The sequence below is a fragment of the Chlorocebus sabaeus genome, chromosome 14 (genome assembly GCF_047675955.1).
Source record: "Chlorocebus sabaeus isolate Y175 chromosome 14, mChlSab1.0.hap1, whole genome shotgun sequence".
NCBI classification, from domain to species: Eukaryota; Metazoa; Chordata; class Mammalia; order Primates; family Cercopithecidae; genus Chlorocebus; species Chlorocebus sabaeus.
In genome coordinates, this window is record NC_132917.1 from 90362502 (window position 1) to 90381939 (window position 19438).

A 19438-nucleotide genomic window follows, 5' to 3' on the forward strand; every position below is an offset into this window, starting at 1 on the left:
GTTTTATTGTAGTTCTGTCTCTGTTGTCAGGTGGTATTAGTTTGGGGTTCAGAAAACTGGAAGCCAGTCTGTGATTTGTGCGACTTGGAAAGAATTGTTCTGTCTTGGTGGAACTGTTTGATACCATTACCTCACAGCCTTCTTTTGTGTGTGTGTGGGGTTGAGAGTGTGATACTGTTATTCATTCTGTAGACTTTATCTAGATATTGTCATCCCAAGGAGCCTAAGCCCCACCTTTTAGAAAAGATTAGAGACACAGAGGCTAGCTCTCCACCTGTACACAAATGGAAATTCTTTCTGATTAAAAGTGAGAATTTGTTCTTGGGTAAGAATTGAGATCAATCCACCTAGCAGAGGTAGCCGCCACCAGCTGCAGGTCGGTTGGGGTGGATTCCTGACCCCAAAGGCACCTGTGATTGAAACTAGAAACTCTTTCTTAAAAACTGCAAATTGTCACTCCGTAGAAGATAATTTCATGGATAGATATCCAGGTTTACAGGGAGCCCAGGGAAGGCTCTGTGAATATGTTTATCTTCTGAGATTATATGACCTCTCCAAACACTGGGAAACAGGTCTTGTGTGTTTACAAGTCTCCTTTTTCCGGATTCTTGAGATCTTATTCCCCATCTGCCTAACGTGATCTACATTTAAATCTTTAACATTTTTTCCTTCTTGAAATAAATAGGAAACTCCTATAGAGTTATACAATTGAGCCATAGGATTATTTGGAGAAATGTGTGCTGTCATTGAAAGTCTTTGTTTGACAAAGTTAATCTTTTCGCTGAGTCTCAATTCACTCATGAATTAATTGGACAAAATGAGACAATAATTCCATTGCCTAGCTGAGAATTATCTGCTGTAGTTCTTTACTGCATCTAAAATCTCTTTCAAGGCTAACCCTTGAAGAAAGGGGCCTTTGTCTTCTACAGAAGGTCTCCTTAAAAGCCACAGCTTGCCTACAAGTTTAATAAAACTCTTAACAGTGTCTTGATGTAAGCTTTGTCTGTTTGACCTTGTAATAAATACTGCTTTACTTGAAGATGAAGAGTGGAAAGCCCCAAAAGATGCTAGGGACAGTATAAATATTCTAGCCTTAATAAATTTTAGTTGATACTGCCATTACCATGAAATACAGTAGGAATATACCAAGATGTTTTTTAAAAAAGATATTCTTTGAATTTTTAATGTAGATACAATAGTTTACCCACAGAAAAATGGCAAATATATATGGATAATTCTAAAATTAAACGTTTATTTTTCAATATTAAAAAATTTCAAGAACCTGCAAGATGATTATATAGATGTGTAACGAGAAAACTTTAAGACCTGCAGAAAAAAATCAAAGACCAAATTAAATTACTTAATCTGCCTCCAAAATCAACTTAAATTTTCTTTTAACCAGTTGTTTTCATCTTCTGTTAATAAAAGTAAAAAATATTTTAGGAGAGAAAGGCTGAATGATTTAATAGTGCCCATTCTTTGTTTTATAAAGAAAAATACAGTCTCTTCATCAATAAGTGGAAATGATAGCTCCTTATACTAATATTGAAGCAGTCTTACAGCAGTAAATTTCACTTCTCCTTCTATCTGTTTTGGCCAAGGATCACTCAAAGTCTTAAGTGCTCTTTGATAGGCAACTCATCTCACCTTTAGTCCTTCTAGGAGTTTACATGTTGCCTTTTCTAAAACACCTCATACCAAGCAGTTAATGAAGAATCAGTAGTATTCTTCATTATGAAAAATGAAAAAGAATATAATAAAATAAAGCAAATAATGATATGCTTTCTGGAACAGCTAGGGGATGAAATTGTAAGGTTTGGGAAACAATAACGACAACAAACTAACAAAAAATCCCTGGAGGCTATAATAATCCGTTAGGAACTTATTTGGGTAAATCTTTTTTTATTATTATTTTATTTCATTTTAAGTTCTGGGCTACATGTGGAGAACGTGCAGGTTCGTTATATAGGTATACATGTGCCATGGTGGTTTGCTGCTCCTATCAACCCGTCATCTAGGTTTTAAGCCCCGCATGCATTAGGTATTCGTCCGAATGCTGTCCCTCCCCTTGCCCCCAATCTCCCAACAGGCCTGGTGTGTAATGTTGTCCTCCCTGTGTATTTGGGTAAATTTTACTCATCTTTCCTATGCGTGACTTGAAAAATAGTAAGCTCCAAAATCCAGAGGCTGTTTGGTTCTCTCATATTCTATAATCCCAGCAATCCTAGGTGAAATATTAAACATTATGATAACTACCCCAGGAAATATGTATCAAAACTTCTTAAGACAAAATAAAGAGAATGAGCCTGTTGATTTAAAAATATTAAAGCAAATATTTGTTTACCAGCAGTATTTCTGAGTATACCCCTAAAAAAAGAGCAACATCTTTTATCTGGTATAATATTCCAAGATTCAGTAAAAGTAATGTGCTTGGAATCAAACTAAATTCTTATTAGTGCTCGTAACAGTGGTTCAACTCATTTCAGAACTTGTAGAGAAAAAAAGATACAAAAAACCTGTTATAGAATTTGATCCAAAGTAAAGTTTTAATGTTTGGAGAGAGGGACAGAGAGATTATCTGTCTGTCTGTCTATCTATTTATCTATCTATCTATCTATCTATCTATCTATCTATCTATCTATCTATCTTCATCATCATCATCCATTGAGAGAGAAACACAATTTGGTTAACCATCCTAATAGCATTACATTTTTCAATTAGATACACAAGTAAAGAAAAACTGTGGTCTGGAATTTGGAACATGATAAATGTGTCTATTGAGAATTTGACTTGAGTGTCTCTATTATGCTTTGCACATAAGCACCAGGTGGAATAGGTACAACAGAAGTACAGAAACAACACTCTAACACTTTGGAATCTCTGAATCACCAATCTAGAGATTATGCAGAGACCAACTTATCTGAAAGTAACAGATGAGCTCTTTCAGGATTGCCTGGTAACATTCTGGCAATGATCTGGAGGCTGATTTCCCTAAGCTAGAAGAGTTGTACAACTTGTTTTTTCTGGGCACTCCCTTCTACAGCTATAACCAAATTACACAAAATAATTTTCCCTCCTGATAAGGTCCTAGAGGATAAAGTAGAAATTCTTTTCTTCAATAGACAACTGGCACTATGGCTGTTAACCCTTCTAGAGGAGGAGGAGAGTTATAATACTCTTCAAAAAAACACAAAACATTATGAAATTTGTAATTTTTTTATTCAACAAATATCTTGTTGTACCTTGTAAGGAATGTGCTACACAGCGAATTCCTTGCTAATGGAAAAATACTAAATGTTTCAGTGTTGGATCCCAAGACTAGCAGAGACAACGACTCATTGTAAATTGTAAATATATATATGTTTGATAAATACGGAAAATAAATTAATACAGAAATATTCCTGGAACTTATTCTAGTGGCAAAATTTGAGATTCTGCACACTTTTATTAGTACAGGCATGTTTCTTGAAAAGTGTGTAAGGCTGTTTTCCAAAGTTTCCTCATCATTTTCTATCATCTTATGGGGGATTTATAATTAGATGAAATGAATGCTTTCAAATATCCTTCTAAAACATTATTTTCAGAATTGCTGTGATTCTTTGGATAAAGACCATTGCATTGAAAAAGGGCAGGACTCTGTTCTCTCTGAATCAGTAATAGCATATCAAGAATAAAACTCATTGGCCACAAAAGTAGTAGTTCTTTTGTGCCTACATGGCAAACATGAGAAACATAATAGTAGTTATTAACTATTAAAGGCCACATGTACTTGATATCTTTTCATTGATCATATTTCTAAGCTTAGATGGCTGAAGAGTCTGGGGGTGGTTGAGTGAGGCAATGACTTGCACACCCATGCTGTCTTCTCCAAAGCAGTGGGAAGCTTGGTCGTGAGTGAGGAAGGAGTAGACATGGGCGAGAAGCCAGTGAAAAGTTCTAGGGTTGGGACCTTTAGGTGGCTCATTTTTCTTTTATCTGGTGTAATGTTTTCAGCTTATATTCTATCATTTGGAGACTAAATAAAATAAGATTTATAAATGTAATGAAATGCTAAGCATCCATCAAAAATAATGTTGAATGGCATACAGACTATTCACAAATGCTAATTGCAGATAGACTGCTGTGAAATATGGGTTATATCAGTGTTTTTGACCAATAGTCACACACACATAGGAGAAAAAAAAAAACGCTTGGAAGCTGACATGATAAAATATTCTATGGCATGTTTTTTGAGGGGGTGATTTGATGTTAAGCGTTTTACAATTATCTTCTTTGGGCTTTTCTTTAATATTCAAAAATTATTAAAATAACAACAGGTTTATTATAATCATATACAAATAAATGTTAATCCAATACATGAATATGTTTTTCTATATCTCATTGATCATCACTTTGAAAATATTGCAAAGCCCAAAATGAAACTACCTGGGACACAATGTTGCAGGGAGATATTATCTAGCTGGTGAGAAAATGCATCTTATCATTTCCTGCTGCCGAGAAACTGGATGGTGTCTTTTCTTTTCTTTGTGAATTTATGCTTTCTCAAGTGTTTTTAATACAAACTGATTCTCCAAAGTTGTGAAAATCACCTAGTATTTTAAATTAATTGGCACATTAGTTATTTGTCTTTGCTATACAGAAGATATCCTGGTCCTAAATATGCAGCATAGGGCTTGGGAGAATTAGGATATGTGGCTGCCTGTTGAGTCACATAAATGACATCTAAGTATAAATAGGGATTTGTTTTTATCAGAATAAACAGCATATGCTGAAGAAAGTTTTTGTTATGTCCCAGAGGCTCTGAGCACCCAGTGGACAAGTATTGGTTCAGGGCCATGCCACAAACAGCAAGCCTGACTTAAAGAGCTTGTCTCCTTTAGTTCTACCCTGCTGAATGTGACAGTATAACCCCATTCTGACAGCCACTGAAGTTGATTTGGGGCTGCTGGGGTCTGGTGGTCACTTCCTAGATTACCACCTAAGATTGTGCTCCTGTTTGAGTTGGTACCAGCCTAAGTCAGCACTAATACCCTGAGTGGCCCTGCTGGTCCCCTCTGTTCCAAAGACACGGATGGAGAGTTAGCAATTGGTTAATAATATCCCCTGTTGCATCTGCACTGGGAAACAGAACCAATGCAACCAAACTGTTAGCAAGGTCATATTCTTCATCTCCCAGCAGAGCCAGGCTGGCCTGGTCATTTGGGATGTTAGAGGTGAGTTTTAGCTGGGTCACTAGGCACACCCCACAGAGGCAACCAAGAGCATCCAGTAATGAGTGATGTTCATCAGCACCTAGGACTGCCCCATGCCCATTTTCCTGGGCAGCAGGAAGCTGAGGGACTGAGCCAGTGGAAGTGGCTGCCCAATTAATAAAGGTTCAGAGGGGTCAGAGTGTTAGGGGTTGGCTTTAAAGAACTATGCAATGCAATTCCAGTTATTAGAGAGAAGTTTCAGTTCCCAGTTGAAAGCTGGTTTTCCTTCAGTGATCAGCTCATGTGTAATTGTTCTTCTCCATCACTGAAGCAGGACATTCCAACGTGGATGACTTCTGTTCCTTGGGGCTCACATCTTCTCCTTTTAGGATTAACTATACAGAACATATCAGGATATGTGTTGCGAATGCATTACTTGTGGGACTTTTTATTAGCTTTATTGAGGTATAATTGACAAATAAAATTACATATTTTTAAAGCACCCAAGATTATTTAATATACATATACATGGTGTAATGATTACCACAATCAAATTAACTACAACATACAGTACCACACAATTTTGTGATTGTTTTATGAGTTTATGCATTTTTGTGACATCTAATGATTTTAGGGCTCTGGAAATTGCCAAAGACATAAAACAAATGGCAAAGTACTTATTTAAAAAAAAAACAAAAGCTAGAACTTTACGTAAGGACAAAAGTCGGTGGCCTTCTGCCCTTTGCCTTGCAAATTTCCCCTCCATCTCAGTCATCAAAAACTGAAATTCTTCACCAAAATTATTTCAAAATAAATTAAAGTCTGTAAGAGCAATAAATACTTACAGTTGCTGCATTCTCAATACATTGAACTGGATATCTTGTAACAAACAAAAGTGGAATCAGTAATCCCAGACCCCAAATGTATCGCAAATCTGACCCTTTTTCCCACCTCTACCCCCACTGCCCCATCCTCTGCAGCTTCCACCATCTTCCACCTGGACTATGGCCATCTCTCCCCAAATATAAGATTCTCCTTTGTCCCTTGTTCTTAGATATATAGTCTTCACTTTCATGCCTCTAAGGCTTCGGCCACAGGTCCGAGTTTTACATCCTTTCATCTCATACCCACAACCTTTCCCAGGAGTGACTTTGGTATCCTTTATTCTGGGAATCCTGACCCACCCTTCTGCTGCCTTCCTAGGAATCAAGCAATAAGTACCTGGAAGGTTTCTTCGTAAATCCTCCAAATGCAACCTCTGACAGGAACCTGGTTGGAGCAGTCAGCATCTTCCCATCAGAAACCACTGAGAAGGATGGGAAACTGGAATACAATTTCGGTGTCGAGGAGATACATACAGTCCCCAGACTTTATGTCTTCTTCAAGTGTCTTGCCTGTTTCTAGCAGACCTTGGGAGAGGAAGAAATTAAGGAGAATGAGGAGCTAATTGTTTAGAATATAAAAGGAAAAATGGAGATGAAGAGAGCAGAATTCATGAACTCTTCAAAGTGGTTTGGGTTTCTCCAGCCCTGAGCATAGCAGGACAAAGATATTCACAATGGCCATGTCTGCCCTATGAACAAGCTTCTGAATATTTGCTATTTTACTTTCTGGTCTTGCAATAACTACAACTTGCCAACAATGACCCTTCCACTAAGATTCATATGGTGGAGCCAGAACTACAGGCTCCATAATCGACTGGGATGCGTGAGAGACACAAGGGTGGCAACTCTGAAGACATGGACAGCCTATGTCTAAAGTGAGAATGAATTAACATCATGAATTCAGAATAAGAGGTGGAAGAAACACCCTTACATTCTCCGTGCAAGGATGCCATGGAGGTGCACTGGAGGTGCCCCAGAGAGGAGGAGGGAAGGAGGTGGGAGGAGAGGGAATGTGATTCAGAGCTGTCCCCAGCCTGTTCCCCAAGAAGGTCCAGACCCTGAGAAATCCCTGGATAGTGCCACAACTGGGGGAAGTTTGTGTCCATGTAGTGACAGGAGGTGGGGGCATGTGGCCCTGAAGGTAGCTCAGCTGCTGATGGCCAGAGTGATGTCTGTCTAGCCTCACCTCCCGTGATCCTGGCAGGCATCATGCCCAGTGGGCAACAGGATCCAGTGGGAGCTCAGAGCAGAGCCTGGGTTCTGCTTGAGCCAGGCTAGGATGCTGTTAACACTCTGGCCATCCTTGCAGGTGACAGTGACCTTCTCTTCTGCGACACAGTGAGGGGGCTGGAGGCGGGGTCCTATAACATCCCCACTGGCATCTAAGTAGGGATCAAGCATGAACATCCCCAAATATTAATATCAAGCAAGTAGTTCATTCAGTTTGATTAAATTCTGATCAGGAAGCAAAATAAGCTAATAATTTCTTCTTCAAGGAAACATTCATGTTTAATGCAAAAACAAACAAACAAACAAATCTAAGGATGAAGCCTGATTTCTTCTTCCTCACTAGAAAGTCAGAACAAGAAGAGGAAGAGGAGCAAAGATGGGTCTCCAAGTCTACAGGGTGCCCTGAGACTGATCCTGCTCAAAGAGGGTGGGGACAGTGGATGAGTCTGCTTGAACTCCTACATCAAAATATCCCAGGCTGGCTGGACTAAACCAGAGAAATGTATTTTCTCACAATTCAGAAGGCTGTGAAATTCAAGTCAAGGTCCAGCAGGGTTTGCTTTCTGAAAAGGACCTTCTCCCTGGTTTGCAGGCATCATGTTTTCACACGGCCTTTCCTCAGGGCATGACGGCAGGATGGATCAGAGGGGGTACGCACTCATCTTATGGACACAAGTTCTGTTGGATCAGGGCCCCACTCTTACAACCTTCTTTAACCTTAATTACCTCTTTATAAGGCCAATATACAAATAGAGCCACATTGAGGGTTAGGAGTTCAATATATGAGTTATGCGGACATAATTCAGTCCATGGCAGATGGGCCTTGGGGACACAGCCAAGGCAGCAGGGAGGGGCAAGGCCTGGCTTTCAGTCTCAGAGCACAGAACACAGACAGGGTTCCCACAAATCAGCACACTGGCTCCTCCCAGGTGCTCCAGGTCACATATGAGAACCCATTCCAGCCTTAGGGGCTCCCTACTGTTAATGGGACTCTTATCATTCTTACATTTTCAGCATTTCTGAGCTCAGACTTCTATATTTTGCTTATTAAAGAGTTTATTTGCCATCCACTGGCAGCAATTTACAAGATTTTCACTTTGGGCTCCCAATGTGTCTTTTTTTTCCAACTTTCATTTTAGATTCAGTGGGTACATGTACTTTGTTAAAAGAGTATATTGCATGATGCTGAGGCTTGGGGTACAAATGATTCTGTCCTCCAGGTAGTGAGTGTAGTATCCAATAGGCAGTTTCTGTTGTTGTTGTTGTTTTTTTAACTCACTTCCTCCCTCCTGCCTCTGGTAGTCCCCAGTGTTTATTGTTCCCATCTTTATGTCCATGTGTGCCCCGTATTTAGCTCCCACTCACAAGTGAGAACATGTGGTATTTGTTTCCCGAGGCCTCTCCAGCCGTGCTGAACTGTGAGTCAATTAAACCTCTTTCCTTTATAAGTTACCCAGTCTGGGATAGTTCTTTATAGCAGTATGAAAACGGACTGACAGGGAGGGCCTTCTTTATTTGACACCCATTATGTGTGATGATCTATAAGACTCTGAGATAAGACAGTGACTTGCCACCCTTCTGACTTCCTCTTCCTTCCCTGGATTGATTTACTCTCCTCCTAGTGGCTTTCTCTGTCCTTCACGTGTTCTTAGGCGTTCCTTCTCAGATCCTTTGTGCCTGATCTCTGTGGATCCCGAAGCTCTTCTCAAGAGATTCCCTACAGTCAGTTGTCTGCCTCTGCATCAGTCACCTCCTCAGAGGAAGCAGGCTCTGCCTCGCCAACTGATCTAGTCTCCACTTCTCTCTATAGTGATTCTCCTCTATAGCTTTAATTTTCCTGAAATCTTACTGTTGATTTGTGTTTAACTAAACATTTTATATTGTTTATAGTAGAGTGTAAGTCAATGAGAGTCAGACATTGACTTTCTCAGGTTTGCAGCCTAGGCATATGCCTGGTGCAGAGTAAGTGCTCAACTAACACTTTATGGAATGAATGGATGAAAAATGAATACGCAAGAAACTCTTCATGACATAATTAACACTAGTGACCTGTAAACGTTGAAGACAACCTACTAAAATTAAAGCATCAATTTGTCTGAATAATGAGAAGTATAAACAGTAGTGTGCCACTCCTCATAGTCAAAAAGAGTGAGAGGAAATGGACAAAAAGAGTCTTTTTCTCCAGTTCATTAGGATTCGCTGGGGAGATAAGGGAGATATGCAAAGTCCATAATAATCAGACATGTTTATTCATATCTGGATTAAAAAAATAATCAGATATGCTTTGGAATTACACAAATTATAGTAACTGTGCCTACCCCACACTTAACTCTATTGCCTCCTTTTCACAAAACCTGTATCAGTTAGCCTTAGCTAAAAATCATACCAGCTCCAAACATGATGGCAGAAGACAAGTATTTATTACTCCTTATAATTCTGAGGGCCAGCTTGCAGGTGCCTTTATTCTGACCTGGCTGGGCTGATCTGCTGCCTTCACTCATGTGTCTGTAGTCAGCTGGTGGTTCAGCTATGGCTGGATGGTCTACAGTGTTTTGCTAACCTGTTGGTTTGATGTGCAGGACAGGTCAGAATTTGACATCAGTTTGTACTGGGTCAAATTCACCTGGAATCCCGGGTCAGATTCCAAAGCCTTTACTAGATTTGTCCCTAGATCATCTCTGGGGTCAGGGTCTGATCAGCATGGATTATCTGAGACAGATTTCCCACTGACTGTCAGTAACGTGGAAGCTGAACCTGCTGCAACTCATTCCAGCATTTAGCAGTCCTCTAAAGCTACCATATTCTTCAGCATGTATCTGTTCAAGTTGAGTGAGCAGTGCAGCTCAGCCCTCCAAGTTGCTTCCCTGGCTGCTTGCAGATGTGAGAGAGGGGATGTCCATAACATACGAGAAGCAGGAGCCCACCCTGGTACGCACCCTGGAAACACAGTTTTCACACAATTGCATCATCATACCTAGACATTTTTTTCTTCATTCTCAATAAAGTAGTTCTGAATTTGCTTCGTATTCTGCCCTGTGTGTTTTTATGTAACTTAAATTTTCCAAAACGGAAATATTTATGATTTCTGTGTCAGGTGCTTATGGCAAGAAACAGTTGGGGAAGACAAGATGTTAACCAATCAGGGAACAATAAAGAATTTATAATCTTACTACTGCTGTCAGGAGTCTGCACACTGGTTATTTGGATTCTATCCGTAGCGTTTCACAAGACTGTACCCAAGTGTAGCTTGGGCTGCATTCTCACCTGAGACTCACCTGAGAACATATGCACTTCAAAGCTCTTTCAGGTTGTTACAGAACTCATTTCCTGGCATCTCTATGACTTAAGGCTTCAATTTCTTACTGGCTCTTGGCTGGAGGCTGTACTCAGGTCCTAGAGGCTGTGGACAGTCCCCGGCTATGTGATCCTCCCGCAGGCAATGCACACACGGCTGTTTGCTTATTCAAAGCCGGCAGAAAGTGTCTCCCTTCAGTTTGTTAAGACAGAAGATTATATAATCTAATACAAGCATTAGAATTCTATCCCATCACTTTGCCATATTATATTGGTTAGAAGCAAATCACAGGTCTGCCCACTCTTAGTGGGAGCAGATTACATGAGTGTGACTCACTGTGGGAAGGGTGATACACCCTAGAGTGTTACAGCATCTTCAACTATCAGAATACTGATACTGAGTTTGAACTATGTCCTGGATCCACTGCTACTGAAAGAGCTGGGATTTTTTATCCTTTAACTAGGTCCAATGTGCTAATTACTTTAACGGAATCTTTTAAATCCTTGTTGTGATATTTTCTACTTTTGAAACATCTATAGCAGCTAGAGGGTAAAGTCTTCCATCAAAAGATGGAGTTGGCTTTTTCTCACTTTTTAAAATCAATTTTAACTTATATATTTTGAATCTCTGTTTTGTATTTGATGTGGTATGGCTATGTCCCCATCCAAATTTCCTCTTGAATTCCCATGTGTTGTGCGAGGGACCCAGTGTGTACTTTGCTGGAACTAATGAACCCCAACATCCTAAGACTCCACCCTGCTAATTTTAAGCGTGGAATCTATCCCCGATCCACTGAAACTGCACTTGTCTGGGAATCCAAGGTCCCAGCTTAGAAACCAAATAGATCAGGAGCCGTGGAGACTGGCCTGGCTTCTGTAGGTAACAATTCAAATAGGTGTATCCGTTACTGTGAAGGGGGCTGTGACTGGACCTGCAGGAGACGGAGGCCAGTTCTCCAGGGGTGACTGGCAGGGAGAGTGGAGGCTGGGTCATCACAGCATCTCCATTGGATCCTGAAATAATGAGAGAGAAGTGCAAGGTTTTGTACAAACATTGTGAGCCATTTTAATAATTTTCTATCTGTTATTTATGTCTTGCTAAATTATTTTTTGTGTGTGATTTTGATTAATCCTCCCAAAACATACAGGTTTAAAAAGAACCAAGATTTGCAAGGCACAAAGGGGCCCCTAGAAGTCACCTATCACATCCCCCTCTTTCTGTGTCAAACTTTCATTAAAGTACATGTCCTTGCTCCTTCTGGAATCTTCCTCACTCTCACAGCTCTAGACATCACATGTCCCATCCTGGAGGACAAGATGCATCTAACAGGAGGACAGGACACACATGGGAGGCATTGGGGTGCCCTGAGCTCACCCTCCTACCCCATTCTCCTTCCTCATTTCCCTTCTGCCCTTACAAGGGACCCAGAGCATCAGCAGCCCCAGGAGCTGAGCAGGGAGCCTCATTGTAAGAAGATGAACTGAGGAGTCCTGAGCAGTCAAGGCAAGGTTAGAGTTGAGCTTTTATCTCAGACTCACAAGCGAAGGTCCTCCCTAGGGGACAGTATGCAAATCCCCTGGTGGGTGCAGTGGGGTGGAAAGAGCACAAGAGAAGCTGGAGGCCTCTTTCGTGGAGCAAAATGACTTAAGTACGTTTTATGTTTTTAAGGAAATCAGTAGAGGTAAAATCCGTGTTGCCTGAGTGGCAGAAGGCACATATTTAGATATTTCCTGCTGTTTCCTCTACCAGACTTCTAGTTCTTTAGGATTTTCTCAGGGATATTTTACACTTTTCTTCAATAAAGTTGAGTTTTCATAAATATTTGGTGATTCTTATTTCTTTGTTTAGGTTTATTTAAAAGAGACAAGGTTTGTTTTATTTTATTTTATTTTATCTAAGATAAAACACACAGTGCAAAGGATGCGAATCTTAAGGGTGCAAATGATTCAGATCTTTTAATGTCACGATCCACATCGAAATATGGAAGGTTTCCAGTTCTCTTGCTGCTTTGTTTATGCAGCTTCCCAGTCAAAAACTGCTGCTCAAAACACAATCAATGTAACTGATATTCTGACATCCATTATAATTGTTTGTTTGTTTTTTCCTGGACTTAATCTTTATATCAGGTAAAGTAAACATTTTTTTTGCAGCTTCTTTCTTACTTGCTTCATTTCTTGAGGACTTCATTCCTTCTTTTCAATTTGAATTGCTATCTAGGGCCATTCCCTATGATTCTGAAGAATTTTCTCTTGAATCTCTTGCAAGGTATACATGCTATTAATGAATTAACGTTTGTATATAAAGAAATATTTCTACCTTGCCTTTATATTTAAATGATAGTATTGCTGGATATAGAATTTGTGGCTGACTTTTCTCCCCCAGCATTTAAATATGTCATTCCACTGTCTTCTCATCTCCATTGGTAATGATGAAAATTTAGCCAATGGCTTCATTATTGCTTCCTAGTATAGAGTAAGTCAGTATTTTAGTGATGCATTCCAAATTCTCTGTGTCTTTGTCTTTCAACATTGGTACTATAATGTGTATATTTATGAATTGCATTGTGCTTATCCTAAAAGGGTTTCACAGAGTTTCTTTCATTTATACATTAATGTGTTTCATCACTTTGAAAAATGATTTTCATTGTTTCTCCATTTTTTTTCCTTTTCAGTTTTTATTTTAAAATCAGAGCTTACATGTACAGATATGTTACAAAGTTATTTTGCACGATGCTGAGGTTTGGGATATGACTGAAGCTATTAACCAGGTAGTGAACATTGTACCCATAGGTAGTTTTTCAGGCTCTGCCCTTCCTCCCTCTCTGTCCCCTCTACTAGCACCCAATGTCTATTGTGCTCATCGACCATGGACTGGATAAAGAAACTGTGGTATATATATACCATGGAATACTATGCAGCCATAAATAACAACAAAATCATGTCCTTGCAGAAACTTGGATGCAGCTGGAGGCCATTTTCCTGAGTGAACTGATGCAGAAACAAAAAACCAAATACCACATGTTCTCACTTATAAGTGGGAGCTAAACATGGGTACACATGGGCATAAAGATTTTCCTTTGTGTTTCCTAATACAAATTCGTTGATATTATTCACGTGGACCTATAATGTCTGAGGTTTTATGCATTTTTCCTTACCTTTTTTCCCTTCTTTATATGAGATCATTTCTATTGACTTGTTTTTCAGTTCACTGATTCTTGTGTCATCTTCAATTGCTGGCAAGTCTAATACGTTTTTCAATTGAGTTGTTGTATTTTTTATTTCTAGAATTCCCAGTAGGTCTGTTTTCATAGTTTTGCCTCTGTTTGAGAGCCTCTATTTCTTGAGTCATTGGCTATACTTATTCCTTTTTAAGTCTTTTATTATAGGTTACATGATTCTTTGAACATATATTTGATAAGGGTGGAACACATAGACACCATGGAGATGGACCATAAGGCAGGGAGCTCAGAATTAGAGTAGTTGAATTTGGAGTCTCTGACTAGATGATGCTCTTGTGAGGTTTAGTTATTTTCCATGTTTTATGTTTCTCATATTACAAATGTCTTCCATTTTTAAGATAGTAACTATATATGGAAATCCTGCTTATAAATGCCTGGAAATTTCTAACAGAAAAGTTGATGAGAAAATGGTCTTTTAGGCCCCCACACCAGCCTCTGCCTGGAACCTGACTTTGTCTTTGAGGTAGTGGAATCTGTGATGAGGTTTTGAGTTGGGCAGTGAAATCACGGCAGGGCAGGCTGTGCTCTGGGTGCTGTGGAGGACAGGAGGACACTCCTTCAGGGTCAGTGATGCTGGGAGTTCGAGGGGAGACTCAGCATGGAGCTGCCTGTAAGTCGCACTAGCACTGCTGTCTGGACAGTGATCATCTCACAAGTGCACTCTGATGCCAGTGGATGGCCCAAACGTGGGCTCAGGTTGGAGAAGGACAAAGCTTTAGGGATGACAATGTGGGGTTCATTTGATACTCTGAAGTTTCAGCACAATCATAATAAATCATATGGGAAGAGACAGGAATCACAAGGCTGTGATTTTTCATTTGGTATTAAAATATATCCCCTCTGCTCATTTTTCCCTCCAGAATGTAACTACTGATATGCATTTAACCAAAGTCACTGTTTTTAATTGTCATTTTAGTAACGGACAACCTGTGTGCACAGTTCTTAAGTAACTGGGAAGCCAGACCATCATTCTTATGGGTGAAGCCAGGAAGTGACTGTGGATGTGAAAAAATGTGAGTTTCATGTACACATCTCCAAAGCCACGGGCCACTGATCTGGGGAGAACCTGCAGTCACTTCACTTTCCTATGCCCAGATGAGAGGACACCTTGATCTGTGTTCTTCTGATGAACTCTAAAAACTGGACCATATTCTGAAGGTCTAGTTTGTCCTTCTTTTCTGTGCTAGAGGGACTGTCTCACTCACACGTATTGTACCTTTTGCATAGGACAGTCTGCGATACATACAACTTATCTTCTGCTAAATACCCATAAATCATGTCATTTATGAGTCTGCCATAGGTGTTAACTGTCCTATGGCTATGGGCTCTTCCAAAAGAATGGACCAGAGGTGGAGCTGTGAAACTGTAGCTGGATGAAAAGTATAAGTGTCAAGATAGGGTAAAGAAGTGGTGATAATAATGATAATATTCCAAATTATTCTGGGCTCTTGGCTGTGATTACTGGTCAGTGTGAAAGAGTCTAGGTTTCATTTTTATTAGTTTTATTTCAATTGATAAAGCAGTCAGAGAAAAGTGTACACATCTTGAGTGTGTGACTGAATAAAGTTTATGTGTAATTCATTGTCCAGATGGAATGATAGAATATTTCACATTCCCTTGTGCTTCCTTCATGGACAATCTTTGTCAGTTGTCACCCCTCCCAGCCAGCAAAAGTTAACTCTCTTTCTGACATCTACACAATCATTTAGGTTTTCCTGTCTTGAACTTCATAGAAATAGCATTAAGTGTATTTTTATCTTTTTAGACTTGGTATTATTCCTCACTACTTTTGAGGCCGTCATTTCTTCCAGTGGATTCGAGGTCCTTTCTGCTATCATTTCCTGTGATTCTGAAGGATTTTGTCTCAATATCTTATAAGACATAACTGCTATGAATGAATGTATTTTGTTTATCAAATAATTTTTCTGCTTTTTCTTTAGATTCGAAGAATATTTTCACTGGATATAGATTTGCTGGTTGCCTTCTTTTTTTTTCCTTTCAGCATTTAAATATGTCATTTCACTGCTTCTAGCCTCTATTGGTCCTGATGAAAACTTAGCCAATGGCTGTATGGTTGTTTCTCTGTACATGGTGTCTGATTTCATTCTTGATGCAATGAAGATTTTCTCTTTGTCTTTCAACATTTTAATATGATGTGTTCAGTTATTAATTTCTATTCAGTATCTAAAAGGGTTTTATTAAATTTTTTATCTAAGATTATTTTTTCTTTCTTTTGAAAAGATTTTGGTCATTATTTCTACAAATAATTTTTCAGCCACTTTTTCTTTCTCTCCTCCTTTGTGTCTCTCATTATACATTTGTTTATATCCTTCACTCTGAGCTAAAAATCTCTGAAGTCTTCTATTTCTTTTTCTAAACATTTTCTTTAAACTCAACAATTTCTATTCCTCTATTTTTAAGTTAACTGTTCTCCATCTCAGTTTGCTATTAGACCTGGCTAATAAATATTTAAATTGTGTTATTGTACTTTTCATTTCTAGAGTTCTCATTTGGCCATTTTTTGTACTTTCCATTTCTTTTCTTGAGGCCCTACTTGCTGGATCTTCTTCTTTTTAATATTTTCTTTTTGTCAATGATCATAGTTTTAAAAATAATTATTTGAACATCTGCATATTAACTGTTTTGTAGTCTTTGCTAAAACCAATAGGGCAAGTTAGATACAGTTTTCATTGACTATTTTCTGTTGTTATTATTGTAGTTGCTTTATTTTTGTTCCTTCAATATAGATCATACTTTTCTGTTTTTTTTTCCATAAATTTTTAAACTGAAAACTGTATATTTTTGATAATATATTATAGTACCTCTCTTTGGACTGTGGGTTTTCTTAATTTTATTTTTTTTAGAAACAGGGTCTCACTCTGTCAACCAAGCTGGAGTGTGGTGGCGTGATCATAGCTCATTGCAACCTCAACCTCTTGGGCTCTATGATCCTCCAGTTTCATCCTTCTAAGTAGCTGGGACTATAGGTGCATGCCACCACTCTCTGCTATTTTTTTTTTTTTTAATTTTTAAAGACAAGGGTGTCGCTATTTTGCCCAGCCTGGTCTCGAACTCCTAGCCTCAAGAGATCCTTTGGTATCAGCCTCACAAAGTACTGGGATTACAAGCTTGAGTCATCATGTAAGGCCTGGAATTTGTTCCATTTTTTTGAGCATTTTAAAATTTTCTTCTTAGTTGCTTGTCTGAACTTACTGATAGTATCTGACTTATGGCAGTTGGAGTTATAATTTTTTCACTTTCAGATGATGTGAAAGTGATATGCATTCAAGTAGAAATAGTACTTCCCGTATTCATACAACCATTCTATTTTCTCTGTCAGTACAGTATTCAATAAATTACATGAGATATTCAACACTTCATATAAGATAAGGTTTGTGTTAGACAATGTTGGCAAACTGTAAGCTAATGCATGTGTTCTGAGCACATTTAGGATAGAATAGGTTGATCTATAACATTCAGTGGATTAGACATGTTAAATGTAATTTCAATGCATGATATTGAAAAATCTGTATCTCACGTGGTGTTTGACCACTGATATCTCTGCTTTAGTTTGAATTTATAGGAACTGCACATGTATCTGCATAGCTCAGTGGTCACCAATCATTTGAGAAGAAGTTTTGCTCAAATATCAGGAGTTTGTAAATCTGTCTTCTGTCAATCCATCTGTGTGTAGTTTAAAAAGCACATGCAAAATGCAGCCGGTTCTTACCTCTCTCGGGTTTTACCTTGCACCAGGCACTCCTGGGTCTCATCACTCGTATCTATAGCTTCAAAGTTACTAGGAATGTGTGCAGAGATTGTTTCAGCATATGGCTCTATCTTATCCAGGAATCTGCTACTTACTGTCAGCAGATGTACTAGTTGCCCCAACCAGGACATCATCTTGGACTAGCAAAGCTGTGGGCTTTTTCTGTCCATTTCCTGTGGAGTTCTGCATGTTTAGCTGGAAACACTGAATAATTTTACTTCACTTCTTGGCTTTACTCAAGTCCACCCATTTTGGCAGCAAGCTGCTAGTTTTATTTGCTATCCTATATTGGTAACACTCCAGTTCTGTAATCCATGCTGATTGAGCTGGGGGTAGAAGCATGCTGTCACAGGCAAAAAGGTTACAGACTTTTTCTTTCCTTACTCAAAGTACTAGTACTTTTTTTTTCTATAAAGAATATACATCTTTAATTATTTTAGCTTCCTCAATTTTCAGAGTGCTGAAATAGTTTTGACTTTTTAGCTTTGTATTTATACGTGTGTTTGTTGTTTAATTTTGCACAGAAGATTTATTAAACTCTTTGGGATGCCAAAAACAGAGATGCCTTCTAAAATGCATTTAAATGAACATAATAGCCACGCTGAAAGGGAATAAGATTATGGACTAACATAAGTAATTTTGGATTTGAGAACTTGAACTCTGCACCCTCCGTTTAAAAAGAAACCAAGGTTCTAACAAATAGAGAATCCTGATCCCTAGTTTTCACATTCATGAAGGAACGCCCTGTCAATTTTTAAGATGCCTTCTTTGTGTTGTAGAACTGAGCGAATTAGTGATTACACTCCACATAATGTGAGCTATGATTGTAGACCTAGCATCTTTAATAAAGATGAGAATTAGAAATAAAAAAAGGTTCAAAATAGGAGGAAACTTGTGGAATTGTTTAATAAACACCTTTTTCTTATTTTTTTTTTTACTTACTTGTGTGTGTATCTGTTTTAAACTTATTGGGAAATACATTTAGACTTAAAATTTTAAAAATATAGCAAAGATGGTTCCCATATACTCCTCCTCCAGCTTGCTCTAATGTCCGCCTCATAAATAACCACAGCATCACAACCATGAGATGAACATAGATATAATGTTATTAGTTAATTCATGTAAAATCCTATGTGGATTTCACTGATTTTCCCATTAATGTTATTTTTTATATTACAAGATAAAATTCTGGTTTTCATATTTTATTTGGTTATGCTGTCCTTAATGTCTTAACATCTATGATAGTTTTTCACTTTTGTTTCTCTTTCATGGCCTTCAAACATTTGAAGTTCACTGGCCAGTTATGTTGAATAATGTCCTCCTAATTGGTTTTGTATGATGTTTACTACTGATTCAATTCACACCATTAATTTTCACAAGAATAATACAGATAGGATGTGTCCTCAGTGCCTCATATCAGATGTTACATAATGTCAACATGTCTTATAGCTGACAAAATATGAATATGATCAATGAAATCCCTTTTGGAAGGAAGTCTTGGAGAAAAATAATGAAAAAAACTGCTTCTATCACTGCTTCTACTTGGTCATTTGCAGACGTCATTAGGAATAGTCTATTTCTTCCTTACCTAATATGTACTTTATTTTTACAGACTTTAATCCTTTTAGAGTCCACTGCATCATAGAGAAAACTGAAGAAATATTTTAGTTCACTTTTAAATAGCAAACGTTTCCATAATAACCATTTACCACTGAAATGTTGATATCTGAAGAAAAAAAAAAGGTATTTATTCAGCTATGGTAGTATCTTCACATGAACAGCTTTAAGTTAGTCAACTATTTGGATAAATACATAGAATTTTCTACTACT

The 19438-nt window shown here is 38.4% G+C and overlaps 1 gene segment (V, D, J or C); it reads right to left on the reverse strand.

Annotated features, from left to right (window-relative positions):
- The window catches only part of LOC103241327 (immunoglobulin kappa variable 2-24-like), a 978355-nt gene that overhangs the window by 195397 nt on the left and 763520 nt on the right, over positions 1 to 19438 (reverse strand).